The 23,852-nt window shown below is 36.2% G+C and overlaps 1 long non-coding RNA gene across 3 annotated transcripts; it reads left to right on the top strand.

The window, feature by feature from the left end:
- Positions 1 to 7,939: 7,939 nt before the first annotated feature.
- On the top strand, positions 7,940 to 13,229 carry LOC122582649. Of its 3 annotated transcripts, none has more exons than XR_006321212.1 (5): positions 7,940 to 9,521; positions 10,753 to 10,869; positions 10,995 to 11,078; positions 11,672 to 11,764; positions 12,732 to 13,229. It is a non-coding gene; the product is annotated as an uncharacterized LOC122582649 (long non-coding RNA). The 3 variants fall into 3 exon arrangements; XR_006321211.1 differs by having other exon boundaries at positions 11,672 to 11,853; XR_006321213.1 differs by lacking the exon at positions 7,940 to 9,521 and adding an exon at positions 10,184 to 10,650 and having other exon boundaries at positions 11,672 to 11,853.
- The last annotated feature ends 10,623 nt before the right edge of the window (positions 13,230 to 23,852 follow it).

The following is a 23,852-nucleotide window of genomic DNA, read 5'->3' as shown; positions in this document are numbered from 1 at the left end:
TTAACTAAATTGTTTTATGGTAGTCGTCTTATGACGTAATTTGTTTTATGGGAGTGTTATCGGGCGTCCCCTACTGCTTTTAATATACATATATAATTTGCGCATGGTGTTCTGATCGATCTTTATTAGAAAACAATATTTCGAAAAAACAGGGGGCCTTTACATAGTAAGGTCCATACTGCTTTAGTTTTAATCAGTTGCTTTCAGTGGTCCGGAGATTTCCTAAATCCTGCATACGGAGGGTTTTTAGGAACTGAGTGCTACTGGCCTCGGTTTTGCTTGTACCACTAGCTGGAGGCTAAGTTCTTTGAGTGCGCTTGTTCTCCGTTTTGCGGGAAGTTCCTTCCTGGCCGTTGTTTCCGTTTTTAATGCAACCCGGTCTTATCGCAAGATGACTTGCTTCCGAGGTTTTCGCATTAAATTATATCTTCGTTGTTTATGCTCCTTTCCAGGTGCCTGAGTTTTCCCGTTGCTATTGTGTCCTCTATAGCACGCAGTAGGTTTTGGCACGAATCCGTGTTGTGTCCATGATCTTTATGGAAGTCACAATATTTGCTCTGATCTTTTTTCTTGGTTATCAGTCTGGGCGGGGTTGGGAATGTTTGTGCCACCGTTTCTGTCGCAAGAATTTGCTTTGGGGACTTTGTGAGTTTTAATAGTATTATCCTTTTTCCCCGAATGCCTTCACTGTTTACTGTGTCTTGACTTCTGTCGACCCAGGCGTGAGCTTTTACTACAAGCTCATTATATGCCTCTAGTAGATTTTCCGTCATAGCTTCGACTAGCGTCGATGCTCGAAGGCCGTGAATTAGTCCTGATATCCTTTGACTTTCAGGTAACCTACTTATCTCCTGGTCTCCGAAGTGTACCTAGCTATAAATTGCTTGATTGTTTCTTCTTTGCGTCGCTTTATGTCATGCGCCACTAGGTGTGTCTTTCTATAATTTTTGATGTGCCAAATCATGACACAAATTTAGCTTCGATGTCCCCAACATCACCTGAGGTTCTTAAATTTTCGCTCCACTCTTTCGCTTTCCCAGTTAGGGACTGGAAGAAGGCTCGACAAATCGTCCTTGGATCCCACCTCCGGGTTGCCGCAATTCTGGTAAAACGGCTCAGGAAGTCAGTTGGGTCCCCTTCGCCATTATAGAGTATATCTTCGATTGGCGTTTCTCCTTCTTTTATCAGAGTGTCTGGTGTTGTTGCCACAAACAGGCTATTCGCATCACCTATTCTGGGTGCGAGCTCAGATGAAGGAGCATTTTATCCTCGGAGGTCTTCTTCCGTAAGGTAATACCCTCCCTGATCCGAGGGAACGGGTTCTGGTTCGTATACCTGACCTATTTCCCTTAGCCGTCTTATTATTGCGCATAACACGTCGTAGTTTGCCTGTACATAAGCGTCAGTAATCTGCTTATCTATTAGTGTAGACATCTTTCCTCCAGGTTCTCCTAACACACCCGTGATTGATACCTTTTCCTGGGTCCTCAGATCTTGAGGTTCTTCCATGTCTTTGGAAGTGTTCCTCCTTTCGCCTGACCCTATCCTCCTGGATTTTCTGGGCGGTGAGGTGCTCTTATTCTGGAGCGTTATTTTCGTCTCCTTTTTATTAGTCCACTAGAGGTCATGCTTAGGTCCGTGGTTGAGGGTCCCTGAGAGAAATTATCTCGACCTGGGCACAGAGTGTCCGGCTCGGGTTTTATCCACTTACGCTCTCGTGCCTTTGTCGTGAGGTCTTCTTATTGCAGGCTTACTATTTTGGTTTGCCCTCCTTCTGGACAAGATAAGGTGTGGAGGTCTTTCTCCTGGTCTAACGGCTTTACCGCAAACCCCTCCTTTTTGATAATCGGAGATCGCTGAACAAGTTTACCATAGATCTGGTTTCGCGGTTCCGACGCGTATCCAGTCCTGATGTTGCCACGCTGATGCGACACGAGCGCCTTTTCTGGCGAACCCCTCGAGGTTGTCGCGAGCTTTCCCTGGCTCTTTGATGCGCTCACGCTATGGGGTCGGTTCCTTAACACTGCAGGCGGAGTGCTCTTTGCGTCCGTTGCGTTCTTAGTACGTACCATTCCTGATGGGACGTCCCGGGATTCCGGTGAGGCCAGGCTTCCTGTGTCTGGTGGTCTGAGTTTTTGAAATCGGATGTATAGACCGGGGGAATCCGGCTTACTCGGGTTCTAATCCCTTCGCCCTGGTCCGAGGCACTCACTTGGACATTTTTGTGTCCCTGGCATTTTTTCGGCCGTTAGCGTCGCTACGGTGCGAGCGTTACCTGGTGTCTCTGGTATTTGTAAACTTTCGTAATATCGTTTGCCAATCTGTCGCTTGTTTTGAGGCAAACGCGATCTTATCATTCCCTCTGGTCCTATTAGGCGGCGTACTTCGCTGCGTACCGACTGATCCAGCGTTTGTTCGAGAGAAGGCGTAGGATCGTCGTCCTCCTGAGTGCCGGGGAAGCTGGCGATCTCAACGGGGAGGTCTTCACCATCATCTCTGTTGTAACCGTGAGCGATCTTCGACCCGTGTTTTTCTGCTAGGGAATCTAGGTTCGACTTAATGCTTTTATTTTGATCGTGGCTAGGTTCGGTTTCGAGGATAGGAGGTCCCACGGATGGCGCCAATTTGTTTGATCAAATAATCGCACTATGGCTCAACTGGAGGTGTGAGTTGGGTTGTTGGTGTTTATCGGCGATTCCCTTACGGTCAGAGGGTCCGAGAGGCCGCTTTACGCCGGTTGGTTTTTTGTCTAAGTCGATGAAGTTCGAATTAGGGTTTATTTTAGGGTTTACTCGGAGGTCGAATAAACTATGAGTTAGGGTTTTTCTTGCATGATGCGTATTTGCGTGAGGTTTATAAGTCGATTTGTGTTTGACTTAGGGTTTAGGAATTCGATATGTTATGAGTGAGTATGAATGAATATGTCGTGAGGCTCCTCCTCTATTTATATAGAGGGTAGATAACTTGGAGAGGAGGGTAAGAGAATTAGGGTAAATCTCTTCCTACTTTTGTAAATATCTTGTTTCCTTCTTGAGAAGATTTGTGGTAATCTTGTTACCTAATTATGCCCGAGTCTATCGGAGCTTGATATATATTTAATAGATTAATCATCGGAAAGATCTTCAGCCGATCTCTATTGTATATCTCCTCGAAGCTCGGTATTTGTTACCTTCAGAGCTCCGGGATAGTCATATTAATCGGAGGTTAAGCTCCGTTATGGGTTTACTTGTGCGAAGGTGACTTCGTACAAGGTTATTTTTTGTACACGGTTGACCCATAGTTGACCAGTTTACCGGTTATAGTCGATTAATGAAGCTGACATGGATTAACAACGACAGGTTTAATCTCTGGATGACTAATGTACTTTTCCTTTTGTACATGGTTGGCCATTAAACTTTTTTAATTGATGTGTATTACCAACAAACTCTTAAAATTTATACATGGTTGGCACAAATCTTCAAAACTGGTTATTTCTCATACTCAAATCTTCAAAACTGCTTCTCTCTCTAAAATGAAAACCCAAAAGTTTTAATAAAAATAAAAAAAAAACAAGATTTTTCTAAAAAATTTCCAACAATTATATACATATTGTAGTAGAAAACGTTTGATTCAGAAATTTGTCCCATTTGGTTGACAATCTGGTAGGTAATCAGAAATTTGTCAAATGAATAGTTGACTAATTTGACATTTACATTATCAATTTGAAACTCACATTCCTAAGTCAGATAAAAAAATATCTTATATACTCACCTTAATTAGCCTACAAGAATTCAAACCTCTCGCCGGAAAACTCAATCGACATTTTCTCTCTTTTCTTCGAATTGAAACTCGAATTTGTTCCAAAACACTCGAAATTAAAATACGCACAAACCCTAACCAGCAGAAATACGAATTACAATTTTCCAATGACTGAGCGGTTAGCGGTTGGAATTTTCTTTAGAAAAATCTTTTGTTTTTTTTATTAAAATTTATGGGGTTTTTTTTTAGAGAAAGAAGAAATTTTGAAGATTTGAGTATGAGAGAGAACCAGCTTTGAATATTTGGGTCAACTATGTACAAATTTTAAGAGTTTGTTGGTAATACACATCAATAAAAATAACTTCAATGGGCATGCAACCATGTATAAAAGGAAAAATACATTAGTCATCCAGTGATTAACCTGTCGTTGTGAATCCATGTCAGCTTCATTAAACGTCCACGTGGTTGCCACGTCATTAAAAAGGGTGATTACCGGTAATATGGGTCAACCGTATACAAAAAAAAGTTTGTGGATAAACCTCATCAATAAAAAAGTATAATAGGCAACCGTGTATAAATGGAAAAATACGTTGGTATTCCCGTGATTAATCCTAAAAAAATATCCATCATATTTGTGTATCATAAAAATTAATGTCTAAGTTATTAGTAAAAACAAAATTAAACATTATATGTAAGAAAATACTTATCTGGCTTTAAAATCGTACATTATCTTTATTTTTTTATTATTTTGAAGTGAAATCTAGTATATATGAGCGAAAAAATTACATAGACAAACTCTTCATTTTCAAACGCCTCGTAGTAACAACAAAAAAGAGATAATTATTTTGATTACCTAGAGTTGGTTTTCACTTCTATTTTTTAACAATCAAAATATATATCGGTCAATTCATAGATTTATGAGGAAAAAAATGATAGTTGATAGTATCGAGAAAAAAGAAAACAAAATGATAAGTTGATTGTTTTTAAAATAGGCCTAATTGATATGCTAAGATATGTATAATAATAAGATGATGACACTTTTTATGATGAATGATAAGGATTAAGAGAGAAAAAACTCATGTAACATGTGTCAAACATTTAAAATATTAAGCATATGTTTAGGTTCATGTTTAGGGTCTATCAATCATTTTCCTTTAAAATAAAATAGGTATTATAGTTATAAGTTAATTGACTTATGGTTACTAGGAGTTACTAGCATGATACTCGTGTGATGCGACGATGACGACGACGGTATGATGGGGTGGCGGATGATACAACGTTAAATGATGTAGATAAATCATATAAAAGTCTTTTATATAAAGGGTAAGTAGAGATATCTTGTAATTTAAGGACTCATGGTGCAATTTATAAAGTTGATAGTGATTTAATTTATAAGGGTAGTTTAGTCAATTCGTACATCCCATATGATCTTAAATTTCAACATGGACCTATAATTTTTACATTTTAGTATAGATAAAGTTTTAATAGTTAACTTATTAATATAATATTTTTAGTGTAAAATGAGAATATTTATACTATATTATAAAATAAATAACTTTTCAGTAAGTTTTAACTTTTAACAATTTATGAAACCAACTTACATCAATAACTTACAATCAGTGTCAGCTCAAGGTTTTTTTGAGCTTTAAGCGACACTAATTTGGGTACCTCCCTTTAAAGTCTTTAACCATTGGGGACCTCCCTTTAAAGTCTTAAATAACCATTTTGGTGGTTCCACATGAGACAAATTTTATAATTTCCGCTAACAATTATGATCTACGCCACTAACATCTTAAACCGTTAATTAGGTCACATGCATAGCACATGAAAGCATATAACTCTTATATAACTAATAAAGCTAATCACTAATCAATAAAATAAAAATACCGACCATACATATACATATACATATACATATGTATACATATACATATGTATAGAAAGATTTGTTGTTGAAGAGGAAGGGGAAATCGAATGGCATAGGTGATAAAGTCAAATAGAAATATCATTATTGTATAAGTCTTTTTGTTTGCCACAAAATCTCAATCTTTCCTTTCATGTTCATAAAAAGGATTGGAGGGACTTCATTTGATACAACTATCCTATTTCTATTTAACAGAATTAAATGAGTAATTTTTATTTCTAAGCCCAAACAACCGGTACCCGGTAAAAAGATAAAAAATCAAGTCCATTAAAGTTTTGCGGCCTTGACTAATTGTGGGCCTTAGGCACCTACCTGACCCAACACACTTATTTAGCCGGTTCTGCTTAGAATACTTGTCGTCGTCGCTACCATGTCACCAATTAATGCCAATACCGCTGCCACGTCGCCACTGCCGCCACCACCACCAATCCACTGCCTCCATTGCCACCACTGGCATCGCCGCCACCGCCATTACCCGTCGTACGCTACCACCAACCGCCACCAAGACCACCGTTATATCGTGCGGGTATCTTTTTAATATGATATTAATGAGTAATTATAATTGTCAGAAAATTAAGGTTTAAACCGAATACATATTGATTTTAGAAAATTTAAAGATTATTTTGATTTTTAATAGTAGGGAAATATGATATAGTTCCAAAAATAAAAATAACTTACTATCATTGTATTGAAAAAATTAAGTAGTGTGATTTCAATTACGGGTAAACATATTGACAAAGAACATATGTTTGATCCTCATTTCATTTAAAGACCGGAGGTCTTTTTCTATAATTTAAGTGGAATCTAAAAGCAACTATTTTAGCTAAATGAAGGTAATTATTTATATCTTAGCACTCTTTACACACTGTTAAGATATTAAGACCAAAATTTATTAAAATAAATTTGAATTCTTAAAGTTGATCCAACTTTAAAGTTCAATCAATTTAGTCATTTGATTAATTTAAATTACTCCCCGTTCCATTTTAATTGTCATGTTGACTAACTTTGACCGTAAATAAAATTTTGTTTGTATTATATAGTAGTTGATGAAACTTATATGAACGAAAAGTACATTAAAAACTCAATCCATTTATATATTTTATATCAAGTGTTACATGACACAAATAAAATTATATACGGTCAAAGTTAGTCAACATGACAACTAAAATGGGACGGAGAGAGAATAAAATTTAAAATTTAAATTTTGACTATCGTGGTTAAAGTTGGATAGGATCTCAATAAAAAGAAAACAGCAGTGCAAAGTTGAAAGGGAACATACCACCGTTACATTAACCCTGCTTAAACCCTACAATACAGCCGGCACTTTGTCCACCCAAATTGACGGATATCAATCAGCCAAGCAAAAACAAACAACAATTTCATTCCCAAATGAAATTGTTCAAGAAATCATTTCATTACTCCAATTTAGATCAGTTTCCAAAGAATGGCAATCTCTCATTTCAATGATCCTTCTTTCCGAAAACTGCATTTCAATCGCTCTCTTGTCACCATCCGCCGCACATCCTTTTTCATATCCGCTTACGATATGTCCAACGACGAACTACACTTTCTCTCAGCACCTCTTGATGCTGGGCCCGTCATTCATCTCATCACAGTACGTAATGCTCGAAATTATTTCTCCCACGTTGACAACACAGCAGCCGAACATCTTAATAGGTTAGTTCTTTTCACTTCCAGAAATGAAACTTTCGTTGAAATAATTCGCTTTTATTGTAAACCCCACCACTCGTAAGGTTTTTAAACTCCCCCCTCCTTGTAGTTAAGATTGATCTTTTTGGAAATAATGAATGTGTTAGTAGTGTCATCCATGTGATGATTTTTTTATATGTTTAAAATCTTGGCGTTTGACTTGGCAAACGAAAAATTTCTCATTATTGACCTTCCTCAAGGTGCTATTCCACTTGTATGCGAAACATGGCGCCTTAGGCCGGCAGGCTAGGAAATTGTGAAGTGCAACATGCCTTTTTTGATAGAGATTAGTTTCATCGAATGTAAGAAACTTTGAACGAATGTCTATAGTAGGAAATAACTAAAGTTGTGTGTATTGTATGTAAACAACTTTGAAATAATGTTTATTGTATGTAAGAATTTCGTTTCAACCAATTAAAATCTGACAATTGGCACCTGTATATGGTTGCCGCGTATGTTTTCTTACATACAATAAACATTTTTTCAAGTTGTTTACATACAATACACATAACTTTAGTTTTTTCCTACTATAGACATTCGGTCAAAGATAGTTACATTCCAGGATACTAATCCCTTTTTAATAAAAGATAACGAATTACTTGGAGTTGTTTGTTATGATCTCGTGGTGGAAACAAACAAACTGCATATCTGGGTTTTACAAACTATGTAAACCGTGTTTGGGTTAGAGAAACCATTACGCTTTTTAAGTCTTGGATTGAAGGTGGTTCCATGATACCCGATTATCGTGATATGGAGAATCTTGAGTTTTTTTGCCTTATGTGTCTGAGTATATGGTCAATGGTGTATCCTTTGACATGAAAACTAAAAGTTTTAAATTAGTAACTTTCAGTCTGAGTCCATACTGCCCTTTGAGTAAGTATGTGACTAATAAGATGTTGGATAATACTCGTACTAAATTAAGCCAAAAGACCAAAGTTGCTGACATGATTGAAGACAGAAAATGGAAGTGGCCTAATAGTGGCATTAGTATGAAAGAACTAACAACTGTTGAAGTTCCTAGATTAGAGGAGCTGAATAAAGATAAAGTAGTGTGGACTAATTGAAAAGGAGACGTTGATAAATTTACTACAAGCAGGGTCTGGAAGGATACAAGGAATGTTGGAAACTCAGTAGATTGGTCTAAATTGGTCTGGTTTAGCCAATGCATACCCAGTCATGCATTTGTAATATGGTTAGCATTAAAGGATAAACTGGCTACTCAAGATAGACTAATGAAATGGTATCCTTTGAAGCAATATAAGTGTGGTTTCTGCAGCAATCAAAATGACTCTGTACAACACCTGTTTTTTGAATGTGAATACACTAATTGTCCCAACTCTGTTTGGAATATAGTACAAAGATTCTGTGTAGCTGCTATTAGTAGATGGTTTAGTGATTCTAAATGTCCCAACTCTTTTTGGAATATAGTACAAAGATTCTGTTTAGCTGCTAGTGTGTATTGGATATGGAAAGAGAGAAATAGCAGATTGTTTAATAAAGATAGGAATCCAATGGAGAAATTAAAAGATAAAATTTTGCCATTTTGGAAACCATAAAGATAAGACTAGTCAAATTGAGATTCAAGAACTGTAGGGCTTATGAAGAATTAGAAAAGACATCGGATTTGGTATAGCTATGGTTGTGATATTGTAGGTGCGGGATAGTGGGAAGACAATCTCTTAGTATTGAATTTGGTACGGATTTGTAGCTGGATGTTTGGGTGCACGCTTGACAGGTTGTTGAGTTTTGAAGTGATAAAGGATATTTGTATCAATCTCTTATACAGGTGTTCGAGCTTTTCTTGGTTAGTAGTGAGTTTACAGGAAGTTTGTACTGTGTAGAGATAGTATGTTAGAGATCCATTTGGTGTCCGAATGTTTGTATAGCACAGGAAGTAGTAGAGTTATCTGGTTTAGAAATGTATGATGGGTATGTTCATCACACATACAAGTTGGAGAATGTAAGCGGTTTTTGTGATATAAAAAAATAATGAGGTACCAAAAAGGAAAAAAAAATCAGTCTGAGTTACTCATCCCTGCATTCAAAAAAAGTGAAGTTTCGTTAAGTTAGGAGTTATTTTGAAAGCATTATGCCTTTAAGAGAAGAATAAATCATGGATCTCATGATACAGTAGAAGTAGTTTCACCAGGTAATGGCTATCTTGAATGAAAGCTCTTGGAAATGCTCTTTTGTTTTCATTATGCAGTCAGTGTTTACTTTGTTAATGGTAGCTTTAAGATTGTTCTGTCAAAATTTATATTAAGTACTGTTCTCATACTGTATATTAAGTCTGTATGCTTCAAGTACTGAAGTACTACTTTCATTTCTTTGATTAACTGTTATGAAAATTGCTTTCAATTATCATGCAAGTAAAATGTTTGATATCATATTACGGTGTAATTTCTGTTGATCCTTTTATTTTAGGAAATTTTGGAGGTGGTTAACTTTGATGATCAAAGTCATCCACATATTGAATATTGCATGAAACAAACTTGACCCATTTTGACTCCAAACTATGTTGACTCCTTACCCAATGCATCCCTGCTATAATAAAACTCTATAATATAATGTGATTTGGGCTAAATCCCTATTTTTTTTAATTTATAATATTCTGCCTGATTTTGTGATTTCATCAGGTGATTTGTTTGTTGAGCCTTTATACATTCACAATTATCTTTTGCTTTCAATAAAAAAAATATGAGAAGCTCTATGAAAATATCAAGTTTCATTGGATCTGTAAAACTTGTAAGGTTAATCTCTGTTGTATTTTCATTTGGCTCTGTTTGATTTCTCAAATTGTGAATGCTCCTATGCTATGTTATGCCATGAAGTAGCAAAAGATGTTGAAATCTTGATTGTGGGCACACCTCTTCTAATAGAGAGCTTTTTCTACTGTTATACTTCACCACATATAAACCTTTACACACTGTTTGTTCCCTTCTTTTCTGTAAAAAACAAAAACAATTCGGCTTTGATGTAACACAGACAATTGATGGTCAATCGACTACTGAAATCTGAAACTATTTCATTATCCCTAGATTAATCATTCAAGAGCTCCTCTTTAAACTCCAAATCAAGCCATTACTCCAATACAACTCAGTATCCAAATTCCGAACAACGGCTATCTCTCATTTCTCATCCTTCATTGGCCGAATTTCACTATATGCACACCAACATCCACGACCACAGTACTTCCCTGTTTGTCTGCAGGCCCTGCAGCTACGATTCACCTGTGCAGCACTACTTTACGAGATGTGTGTTCTAAACCCATCACAACCGTAAGTGTAAAAGCAGTCATGTCCTTGAGTATGTCAAGTGTTCCTATATACAACTAAGATCAAGGTTGAACCAGTGACATTATTACTTTTATTCGCGTTCAGGTCATAAAAGCTCATTAGAAAGAGGACTAAAAACACCTTCCTTACCCATTAAACACTCTTGGGCTAGAAAAATGAGCATCGCGTTATTTCAGAATGAGTTGTAAACAAACCATGAAGGTTAGGTTTCAAAGGATTCATCATTTTCTTTGAAAGAGAAAACTTAAGCTGTACTCCATACTTTGATTTTGTTGAAATGAAATCTTTATCTGATGTGTTAGTTGGCTGCTTTCATTTTTGTGTAGATTGCAGAAGAGCTTTATCAGTCTGGTTTCATAAGCTATCCTTGTACAGAGATTGTTTCGTTCTCAAATGGGACTGATTTGTGTGTGGGTATCCTTCTCTTAAATTATTGTTCTATAATCTCTTTAGTGAATAGCTTAAAGTTTGAAGTTGTACTTGTACAAATCGTTGTTTTAGCAGTAAGTATATCGTATCATATGCATGTTGTAGGATAAGAAGACGCATGACCATAAAGTTCAAATGAGTAAGAAGGCAAGAAAATTTAATCGTATCTAGTTTAGGCTGATTGAATGAAGAGTGAATGGTTGTAAAATGCATGTTAAGCTTACTGCTACAGAAAAAATAGAACGCTCACAGCACTTTGTAGTAGAACTATAGAAGGTTAGATTAGCTAAAAGAACAATTTTATCTTTTCCTCAGTGTGAACTCCAGATATACATTCTTGGAGGTTTTTAGCTTTAGTAATAATATTTATTTCCATCACAGGAGTGACTATATAATCTATAATGGCTTTATTTATTTACTGAATCAAGAACAGTATAACAGGGGTGACTATATTTAAAACCTTTATTTTTGTTTTTTTTCTTTTTTTTCGGTTCACTTCAATAACTTTTTTTGCTGTTACAAACTCTATGCTTGTTATGCTTCTGGGTTGTGATTTTGTGTTGGATGGTTCCAGAGACTTGTACAAGAACAGCAGGAGCATCCTGTGTGGGGTTCATATATTCCCAACGACTCTTGGATACTTCATAAGGACTTTGGATGAATCCAGGTAATGGTAGGCATGATGACAAAGCCCATCCTCCTATACACCCAACAAAATATTCACCAGGAGAATCTGGATGGAGTGAGAATCGTGAAGTAAGTTTTATTGTAGTGAAATAATATTATACAATATCACATCAATAATGATCATGTTTTAATAAGAAGTTAAACAACTTTTGCTATATGAAGTGTATGAGTTGGTTGTTCGTCAGTATTTGGCATGTATTTCTCTACTGTCTGTTAGCTGGAACTACAGTAGACATGTTTTGAGCAAAAGGAAGGATAATAGTTGCTGTAAGTTTCTACTTTCCCTTTGTAACTGTACCTTCCAGATTGAATCAAAATACATCCATTGCCAATCAAAATACATGCATTTCACAAAAAGGATTTATCACGTTTTTACTTGATGAACATGACTTTGATTCTTAAGAAAGTAATGAAAGGAATTAACAAGGTCTAATGGTGATTGCAGGCTCAGTATATAATCTGTAGCATTGTCGTTTTTGACCCTGTTACAAAACCCAGTGACTTTATGTCAACTTTTCTGCAAGTGATTTACCGTAATTAAAAATGCTAGAACATTTATTTTTTTCTTTTTGGGCAAAAAACGTTGGTTATCTAAGAAAATGTGCACTCAAGTTCTAAGTTCTTGTCCCTTAGAAGTAATATGTTTCAAAGCTGGATGTTATTCCATTTCACTCATTGCTTCCATTCATCATACTCCATTTGATAGGTCTATGCTATATACCTCATGTCAAATGGGTGAACATACGCCCGGTTGCTTGCATCCTCACTTTTCTTGCATCACATAAGATGAAAATTGTTAGATATCAAATTGCCTAATGGATATAGCATCTTATCTTTTTAACTTTTTGATCTCATCAACTCTCATAGTATGAACTTCTTGTCCTATACATCTTAGTTTTCTCTATACATGTTGTTTTTTGAAGTATGACTATTAATTTTTATTTCAGCAAGAGGACGGGGAACAACTGCACCTTCCGGGAATGAACCTCGATATAACCAGCAGCGAAGTACTTGCAGAATTCATTATACATTTTTTCTCTCATAGTAAATGTTTCTCATTGGAGTGTTATACATATTTATTCCAGCAAGAGGATGAGAAACCACAGCATCTTTAAGGAATGGTTCTTATAATAAGCCGCAGCAGAGTACTTGCAGTTTCTGTCACCAGAGAGGACATTCAATAAATGATTGTTATTCAGTGACTTCTCAAAACCGTAGTTCTCGGTCTCAGAGAGTCAACTTTCATGATGGTAATAAAAGCTATCTATACTTATATACCTAGTGATCACATTTGTGCGATTGGCCTGGATGGCAAAATTTATTACCCCGTGGCATTCGACCATTAAAGATAGAGGTCGCTTGTGAGCACTAAAACATTCTAGGAAATATGTGTTCCAAATTTCAGGAATGCACTAGAGCTTAATTGCGATTAGGCGGTGTGTGTACACTGTACGGCCTGTATAGATCAAAATATTCTTCATAAGAGTAGCTAGGCAAAGATAGACGGTGTGTGAACACTGTGAGTCCACTGCTCTTGTTATCTTATATGCCTACATATTTAGAAAACTTGCTGAAATTGATAAGGTTCTATAGGCAATGCAGGTCAGTGCTTCCTTATACCATTCTAATTGTACAATAGAATATAGTTAAAAACACCACCAAAAGCCAATGAAACCTTAGGCCCCTCCTTATAATAACCCACTTCTAACTCACGTTTAACACTATTCATCAGTTTCTCTCTCTTCTAAACGCACCAAGAACACTCTCTCCTTATAACCCTCACTTCTTCCACCATCCATCCATTATTTTTCTTCCCTCTTCAATGGCTGCATCTAAAACCGGAGGAGAGGCAAGAACGCAACTGCAGCTCTGCATAGCAACGTCTTCATGGTGGGAGGCGTCAGACGCGAGGCAGAAGTGCTATAAGCATGAGCCTTACTAGACTTTTCATGCTGATGAAGGTTGTTATCTTCTATATTTTGTACTGAGAGGGTAATAAAAAGTACACATTTTCTCTAAGCCTCAAACTTGAATAGTTTTCATTGCTCAAAGAAATTAATGACATTCAAGCAATACGAATCCTACAAGATAATCCTTTCGGGGTAAAAGATGTATGTCAGTACGATATTAAATGTTAGAGAGAAAATTAGAGAATTGGAGAAATTTGTATTTGATTTCTGAATGGAATGAATATTGGTACAATATTGGACTTATATAGTTAACGACCCAGCTAACTGCTACTAACAAACTCTAACAGACTAAACAGAGAAGTTACATAGTGACCCCCTCAACTTCTAAACCTTACACTAATGACTCAAACTCTTATTTTGTTTATTAAACTAGTACTTAACTATATTAACACGTAAAAATACTCCCCTCTTAAGAATATTTTTGCTCTCAAAAATGGAATTCTGGGAAACGGGCCTGCATATCAGTGAGAAACTCCCAAGCATCTTCAATGGGTAATCGAACCCAATGTACCAGAACTTTGATTGCAGCCTTAGAACCTCTCTGCACCATCTTCTTATCAATCACATCTCTTGGAAGGAGACTGAATCTGGGTTCCTGAGGTAAAGGAATAGGATTTGCTAGTGGTCCATGAGCTTGTTTGAGTAAGGAAACATGAAATGTGGGATGAATTTGCGAAGAAGAAGGTAAGTCCAATTTGTATGCAACTGCTCCAATCCTCTCCAAAACTAGAAATGGGCCAAAATATTTGGGAGGTAATTTTCTGTTATGGTGTGCCTTTAGAGATTGTTGAGCAAACGGATGTAGCTTGACATACACCCAATCTCCAACTTCAAAACTCCTCTCAGACCTCTTTTTATCACTGAATTGTTTCATTCTGTTCCTAGCCACTTCCAGATTGCTCTTCAACTTTTGGATCATTACTTCTCTATCTCTACACAAATCTTCCACAGCAGCCACTGCAGTATCACCAGTATTAAAAGGAATGTGAATATTTGGCTTGAATCCAAATAAGGCTTCAAATGGTGACATCTGGATGGTGGAGTGCCAGGTGGTATTATACCACCATTGGGCCAAACGAACATGCTTGAGCCAATTTAAAGGTGCATCCATGCACATGCTCCTTAAGTAAGACTCTAAACATCTGTTTAAGATTTCAGTCTGTCCATCAGATTGAGGATGGTATGCTGAAGACATAGCTAACTGCACTCCTTGCAGTCTCATGAACTCCTGCCAAAATTGACTTAAAAATAGAGGATCTCTGTCAGACACAATGGTGGAAGGACAGCCATGTTTAACCCCACCGTTGGCGGAAACATGAGGTGTCATGAAAAGTACAGCACGACATGGAATTACATAGATACTGCTAAATGAAATAGAATATAATAAATATATTCCCAAAAACATGAGTTCAAAGTCATAACAGTGCTAAAATAGCTTATTACAACCAAGTCCATAAAGAAATAATCCAAGGCATGTAGCCTTAAAGTCTGAAAATAAATAAGGAGCACTAATCTCCGAAGTCCAGTCTAGCATAGCAATCTTTATCCCTGATTAACCTGAGCACCTGAAAAGTATACTAAAACGTGTCAACACAAAGGTTGGTGAGTTCGTAGGTTTTATGTCAAAAGTCTAATAAAAGAAATAAGTCTTTTGTCGATTCTTTTAAGTCTAAACAAGTAATAGTTCAATATATAACGAGCAGAGTTACGCCATAATAAGTCCAAATGCCTCAATGTCTCAAAGTCCGGCCTTACGGTACCTGCCTTAGTCCAAAGTCTAAAGTCTCAACTCATACAATAAGTACGTCCAAAGCACAACAAACAAACACATAATCACACACATACAACAAGATCAAAGCACGTCAAATGGCACAAGTAACTCTATACGCACAGGCTCAATATTGAACATAAAACAGAAACCGACAAAACTGTTTGAAAATAAGTATACTTTCCACCCCAAAACTTGTAAAAGAGGGGCTACGAAACTCACCTGAAAGCAGCACAAGCACAAATATCCTATATCAACGAACAGGAACACGAACTGTCAGAAACACTGAAACAAGCTCACTATTTGTTCAAAAGTCTTACATTGTCCACAAGTCACCCAGTAAGAACTTGGATTTAATTGTACTCGTGTGTGTCCTATACTAGTGTCTTAGGAAATGCCATTATGTCTCGTCAATGTCTTAATATATATAATAGTCTCGTTGTCCTTATAAATTGTCCAATAATAATGTCACGTCTTATGTTTATATCTCGTCAAGTATTCGTAGGGAATGTCATCATAAAATATGTTAAGTCCGATGAGTCATTGATTATTATTATACAAATGTATAATTTATTTAGTCCTTATAAAGTCTTTTTAGATATATATATATATATGTAAAGTCATATGTCCATATAAATTTTTAATTCTTTTATATATACATATGTCTATATCTATTTAACTCTCGTATATATATAGTTATGTCTAATAAGTCTTTTAATACATTTATATATATATATATATATATATATATATCCATACTAATTTCATTATTGCAAATATTTGAGATTTAATTTTAAATATAGATCAATTAATTAAAATACAACTTAACTTGTTCAAAAACTTTAATTTTTGACTAAAATACCCAAATAATACTCAAACCCTAATCTTTATCATTAAGCCGCCGTTGACCAAGTTTGACCGACAGTTGACCGAACCGAAAAAATCAAGATCTAAACACCAAAAGTACCACCCAAATCAATTTTTTTGAATCAAAAACATTTCTGGCCGGTTTGACCAAGTTTGACCGGCGTTGACCGACCCAAAAACCACAACTAAGCTTAGATCCGGTCACAAGGATGAACCATAACAAAATCTTAAGACCAAAAATCTCAACTATGACTCGGATCTATGATAGATCTAACCGAAAATCAACAAAAATCACATATACTTTCAGTTTTCATTAATTTCGACTTGCAACATATACCAAAGGACCGATATACAAAGATCAAATACCAATTTCAAATAAAAAAGAAGATTTCGGATCAAAAATCACGGGTTTCAAAGATTTCGGTTGTATGGATCTCGGATTCAAGAGGTTTTCGGCTCAAACTTTTCGGATCTAGAAAGATTTCAGGTATAAGTTTTCGGATTCATTGATTTTCGCATCTATAGATCTCGGATCTATATAGTTTTCGGATATATATATATAGTCTACAATTATTTCAACCGAAATATATACATACATATGTTTATTCCGGTCCATATATCACGGATTTGAAAGATTTGACACATATTCATACTCAAAACCGAAAAGTATATATATTTTTGTTCAAAAATCGGATCTATAGATATATACACACATATATATCCGAAAATATATATAACTATAGAAAAAAATCTAATTTAAGAGGAAGAAGAAAGCATATAACCGATCTTCATATATATTCTTGTAAAAATTTCGGGTTCTTACATATATATCTCCATATAATCCGAAATTACATATATATATATACATATATACATACAAGAAAAACGGGATTTTGATGAAGAATAACAAGAAATTCATTTAGATCCAAGCATATCTTACTCGATTTTGAAAGAATGATGAAGAAAAAGGTGGTGGTTGATGGTGGTTCGTGGTGGATGGTGGCTCGTGGTGGATGAGGGGTTAGGGTTAGGGTTAGTAAGGGTTTTGTTCCTCCTTTTTCCTTAATTGACTAGCCTTTGACTTTCTTTTAAATTAGTTTGACCCGACAATTTAGGAAGACTCGTGACCGTAAATTTATTTTGTCGTCATTTTTAAACGTAACTTTTTAATAGCTTTCTAACGGATATAAACATGTCTATTTTTACTTATTAAATCTTTAATTGATTTAATTTTAAGTATTTTACTAAGTTTGGCATTTCCACAAGACAACTAGTATTCCTCCTGTTCTCGAGTCCACGTACAATTTTTCTAAAGTCTAAATGCTCATAAAGTCCGAAATAAACACAAATCCATTTATTTCATGATAAGGTCTTAAAGTCCAAAGACGTACATAAACGAAACGAACTAGAAATGATCGGAAGGGTAATTTAGTAAAAACGCTCAGACGACAGTTGTCACACCATGGATCTTGAAAATGTTGTCTAAGAATACTTTTGCCACAGATGCAGCTGTAAATGGGTGACTCAAAACCAAGAAATGACCATATTTAGTCATTCTATCAACCACCACCAGAATGGTTTCCTTGCCCTGCACCTTGGGTAAACCTGATATGAAGTCCATAGAGATGTCACTGAAGATTGACTTTGGCACTGGTAGAGGCTGTAAAAGACCAGGTGTAGCTACAGTTTCATATTTAGATCTTTGACATGTGGCACATTCTTTGATAAATCTCCTTACATCCTTAGCACATCCCTTCCAATAAAAATACTCTTTAACTCTCACAATAGTAGCAGTGCACCCAGAATGACCCCCAATTGCAGAGTTATGAAATGCATTAATAATATCATTTCTAAGATTTTTATCATTAGAAATTATCAATTTTCCCTTCCTGGTGAGCAATCCATCTTTCCACATCCTATGGGGTATTGACTGTCCATCTGAAATTTTGTCAATCATTGCTTTTGTGTCTTTATCAGTCAACCATGCCTCTTTAATTCTATCCAATAATGCTGAATTTATTGTACTCAGGCTCATTTCTAGAACCGCCACCCTTGAAACCCTGGATAAGGCATCAGCTACTTGATTATCTACTCCCTTCTTGTAAGAAATTTCATAATCATACCCTATCAATTTGGTAAGCCATTTTTGCAGCAGTGGAGTGTTGATTTTCTGTTCCAACAAGTGTTTCAAACTTTGGTGATCTGTCTTGATAATGAAGTGGTTGCTTGCAAGATAGTGATGCCAATGCTTGACTGCCATGATGATGGCCAATAATTCTTTCTCATATACAGAGAGACTTTGTTGCCTGGGACAAAGAGCTTTGCTGATATAAGCTAAAGGATCGCCTGTCTGCATCAGAACTGCACCCATGCCAGTTGAAGATGCATCTGTTTCTATTATAAATGGTTTTGAAAAGTCTGGCAAATTAAGAACAGGAGGATGAGATAATGCCCTTTTTAGCTGCTCAAATGCTAATGTGGCTTCCCCTGACCAATGGAACCCATCTTTCTTCAGTAAATCAGTGAGTGGTTTTGCTATAATTCCAAAACCCTTAATAAACCTCCTGTAGTACCCAGCCAATCCCAAAAATCCTCTTAATTGTTTGACAGTAGTTGGTTGTGGCCATTCCTGGATTGCTTGTATTTTTGATGGGTCAGTGGATACTCCTTCATGGGTGATTACATGCCCCAAATACTCAATTTTGCTTGCCCTAAATGAGCATTTAGATTTCTTGGCCTTCAATGAATTTTCTCTCATAATACTCAAAACCAATTCCAAATCTTCCAAATGTTAGAGACCAACTAGTACTGTGTACTAATATATCATCAAAAAATACTAGAGTACTCTTCCTCAAAACATCCTTAAAAGTTGTGTTCATCAAAGCTTGGAAGGTTGCAGGGGCATTAGTGAGACCAAAAGGCAACACTAAGAACTCAAAATGGCCATGATGAGTTTTAAATGCTGTTTTACAGATATCAGCTTCATGCATTCTCACCTGATGGTATCCAGACCTGAGATCCAACTTGGAAAATACTTTTGCTCCCTGAAGCTCCTCTAATAATTCTTCTATGAGAGGAATTGGAAAAACATCTTTAATTGTGGACTCATTCAATTTTCTGTAATCAATGTACATTCTCCATGTGCCATCTTTTTTCTTGACTAGAACTACAGGAGCAGCAAATGAACTTGTACTAGGTCTAATCACACCACCGTCTAACAATTCCATAGTCATTTCTTCAATGATGTCTTTTTGTGCCTTTGGATACCTATAGGGTTTCAAATTCAGATTCACCTTATTTTCTTGAAGTAAAATTTTGTGATCTATTTCCCTTTCTGGTGGTAACCCTCTTGGTGGCTCAAATACATCTTCAAACTTAGACAATAGAACCTCCAAATCAAATTGGTTATCACACTCCTTCAGAATTGGAGTATACAAATTCTGACCAGATGATGCATCAGTAATAGTACATAATTGAGCATGTACTGCATATTTTTTTCCCATTAATAATTCATTCATTTTCTCCAATGAACAAAGACTCACTCCATTTTGTTTGATTCCCTTAAGCTCAAAAGCTTGACTATTAACCACAAATTTCATAGTCATGTGCCTAAAATTCCAAACTATATCATTTAGTGTTTCTAACCACTGCACCCCCAACACCATATCATAATTGTTCAAATCTATGACCAACATATCTGCCTCAAACCAATTCCCCTGCATCATCCACTTAAAATCCTTACACCAACTCACACATTCCATATCATTACCATCAGCCACTTTCACTTTCACATATGGAATTTGCATCATATTAGTCCTCAATTTATTTGCTAGTCTGCTACTCAAAAAATTATGAGTTGAACCACTATCAATCAATAATTGCAAACACCTTGTGCCAACTTTGCCAATCACTTGCATAGTAGAATAAGATGGAATTCCCATCATAGCATTCAAAGATATCTCAGGTGTTCCATGTATTAATTGATTAGTCTGTACCACTGCAGGTGTTTGTTGTACTACTTGATTGTTTTGCACCTTCCCTTCCATCATAGCAGCTTCTGCTAGTGCATTTTCTACCCAAACTACCTCTTCCTAATCTAAACTTTCCTCAACCTTTACCAGAAACAATTGTTTCTTACCCTTACATACTCTATTGTGGCCAGGAACAAATTTTTCATTGCAGTAAAAACATTCACCCTTATTTCTCTTTTCTTCCATTGCCTTACTAGTAATTCTGGTTAGTACTAAAGCATTAGAGGGCACAAAAGTTACTGGTTTGGCTAACAAAGGTTGTTTGGCCATATTAGTCAGAGATGTGGGTTTAAACTGCCTTGAAGCATAACTGGTAGTTTGCATATTACCTCTTCCTAAGGATTTATTAGCAGAATTTTGCATTTTGGCTAAGGCATAAGTATCCTTCAGTGTTTTTGGTTGGAAAAGTCTGATAGGGTGCTTAATTTCAGGTTTCAATCCCTCTATGAATAGGCTAACAGTATAATCTTCAGGAAGTGTTACCTTAGTAAGGAGATCATCAAATTCATTGCAGTAATCATCAAGTTCATCTTGCTGAGATAGAGCTTTGAGAGCTCCCATTGGATCTTCCACCAAAGTTGTGGAAAATCTGGCAGTTACAGATCTCTCATAGTCATACCACATCATCTCCTCCATAGGTTTGTCATTAATTTTCATGAACCCTAGGTGCCATTGTAATGCTCTACCATCCATATGCATTGCTGCATATCGCACCTTGTTTGTTTCAGGAGTATCATCAATTGTAAAATAATGATCACATTTATACAACCAAGATTCCACATCATCACCATTGAATCTCGGAAATTCAAGCTTTGTGACCTTTCCAAATGTTCCTCCTCTATCCATATCGTGTCTAGCCAATTGCTGATTCTGTTTTTGTAGGAGTTCAACATTCTGATGTAAGGTATCCATGGCCGCACGCATGGAGACAATCGTCTGAATCTGCGATGCTAAATCCTTCTTTTGTTGTGCAATATCCTTCTGTGATTGAGCTAAATCCTTTTGAGATTGAGCTAAATCCTTTTGGATCCGTTCCAAATCATTACCTCGTGTTGCCGCCATTGATATAGAAGCTTTAGAGAAGAAATCAACGGTTAAGCTTAAAGAAATGATCGGAATTTGGTGTTATAGGTGTCACCGGAGAAGAAGATCTCGCCGGAGACGATAACGGAATCAAGAGTTCGTCGGGGAAACAGTTGGCTCTGATACCAATGTTAGAGAGAAAATTAGAGAATTGGGGAAATTTGTATTTGATTTCTGAATGGAATGAATATTGGTACAATATTGGACTTATATAGTCAACGACCCAGCTAACTGCTACTAACAGACTTAACAGACTCAACAGAGATTACATAGTAAGCCCCTCAACTTCTAAACATTACACTAATGACTCAAACTCTTATTTTGTTTATTAAACTAGTACTTAACTATTTTAACACGTAACGTTAAAGGAGTACTAGCAATTATTTTGTTTTACCGTTACTAGTTTTGCAGCTTTTATAGGCGAATCATTTGACCCGAATAGTGACACAATCAGACACAATCAGAACAAAATATATTTACTCAAATATTAAAACCATTCGTTTGCAACTTCAAGTCGTTAAATACCAATAACAAAACACAAATCCACCCCCTTGTTTTGTATTTCTCTCAATGTGTTCCTTAACTCGGTGGATGTCGGTTGTCTTGAAGAGAGTAGAGAATGTTTTTGTTATTCCTAAACATTCTATATTTATGCCCCTGTCATTATCGCAAGGGTACCATTTTATATTGAATAAAAGAACTTCTTTGTGATACAATGAAGACTGTCTTTTGGGCCATGTTGTCATGATGGGAATTTTAGGCTATCAATTGTTATGCAACAAAGTCTTGGGCAAATGAAAAAAGAAAAAAAGAGCAAGAAAAATGAGAGACTACAATTTGAAAATGAAATGAGGCATGCGTATGTGAATTCCAAGAGCAATGAATAATTATGTAACGTTTTTGAAATAATTAAAGTCCCGTCTCAACCCTTGCAACAATCCAAGATTCGCCACCGATAACAAGCGAGGCTTTGATCAAATGGTCAACACACTTTTGCATATGGAGACAGAAATCATAGATTCGATCCTTAATTGCTAAGCCAGTATTCATCTTAAGTAGGGTAAGACTGTCTACATTTTAACTTTCTTTATACAATACCATTAATGATATTGAGACTATAATATGTGGAAAACGATAGTGAGGGTTACTACTGGTAGCAAGGGATATCGTTATACTCAATAATTTCTACACAATCTTGTCAAAGGTGGTCTTTTAAAAGGATTAATGTAGTAGAATGCAAGCAACTATAAAGCTATCTCCAATGCTAAGGACGCCTTTAGGCGTCCTTGAGCTGCCACATCATATCCTTACAAATCCTTACACATCCTTATAAATCCTTAAAATCCTATAATTTTACCTCCAACCATACAAACATCTTACATATCATTTAACTCCACTAAAAACAAAAAACAAAATATAAGTAAGGGCACCTAAGGGCATGCCCTTGGGTAATGACATGCATGAAAAAATCTTTAGTTTTGGACAAACTTCAACCGCAAAGGATATCCATGGTAGGGCTGTCAATTTCGACCAAACCCGAAACCCAACCCGAAAAAAATCAGGTTAGGGTTGAGTATTTTTGACCCACCAACCCGCCAACCTACCAACCTGATTTTTTCTGGGTTGGGTTGTTAGGTCGACCCGCCAACCCAATATCTTTAAAATAATTGAATTATATATAATAGTTCATACTCCACATTACACTAATTCATACGTCCCATTCTCATTTTTTATATTTCTAACCTAAAGTAACTTCAAATATGAAATAAAAGGAGGATTCAAAATTCTGTGAGATGATAAGTGATGTAGGATGAGGCGGTAAGTTTGTTAATTTTGTGCCAAGTATTAACAATACCCTCGTATTTCTTTCTTTCTTGTACCCTTCGTTTCCGGCTTACACCATCAATAATAAAGCTTTATATTGGTTGATTTATTCCATTTTATATATATTTGCTTCTCGGGTCACATGGGTTGGGTCATGGGTTGGCGGGTTGTGGGTCAGGGTTGAAATTTCTGACCTGAAACTTTTAGTGGGTTGGGTTAGGGTCGGAGTTTTTCAACCCACCAACCCGCCAACCCGAACCTGCCAACCCGAACCCATTGACAGCCCTAATCCAAAGACACCCAAGGGTGCCCAAAAACATTCCCATTAGAGATAGTCTAAATGAATTAGTGTGACAAACGTCATCGATAATTATTTAATTTATTGGAGGGTACATGACACATTGCTGAGCATGTGTTTATTATTACACACATACGTACATTACAATATTACATAGATAGATATTGGTGAATTATATTGCACAAAAACACGTAACAATTAATCACGACGGCACAGATAACAAAAGT

The sequence above is a fragment of the Erigeron canadensis genome, chromosome 9, assembly GCF_010389155.1.
Source record: "Erigeron canadensis isolate Cc75 chromosome 9, C_canadensis_v1, whole genome shotgun sequence".
Lineage (NCBI taxonomy): Eukaryota > Viridiplantae > Streptophyta > Magnoliopsida > Asterales > Asteraceae > Erigeron > Erigeron canadensis.
The sequence above is the reverse complement of the archived record's forward strand: the minus strand, read 5'-3'. Positions and strand labels throughout refer to the sequence as shown.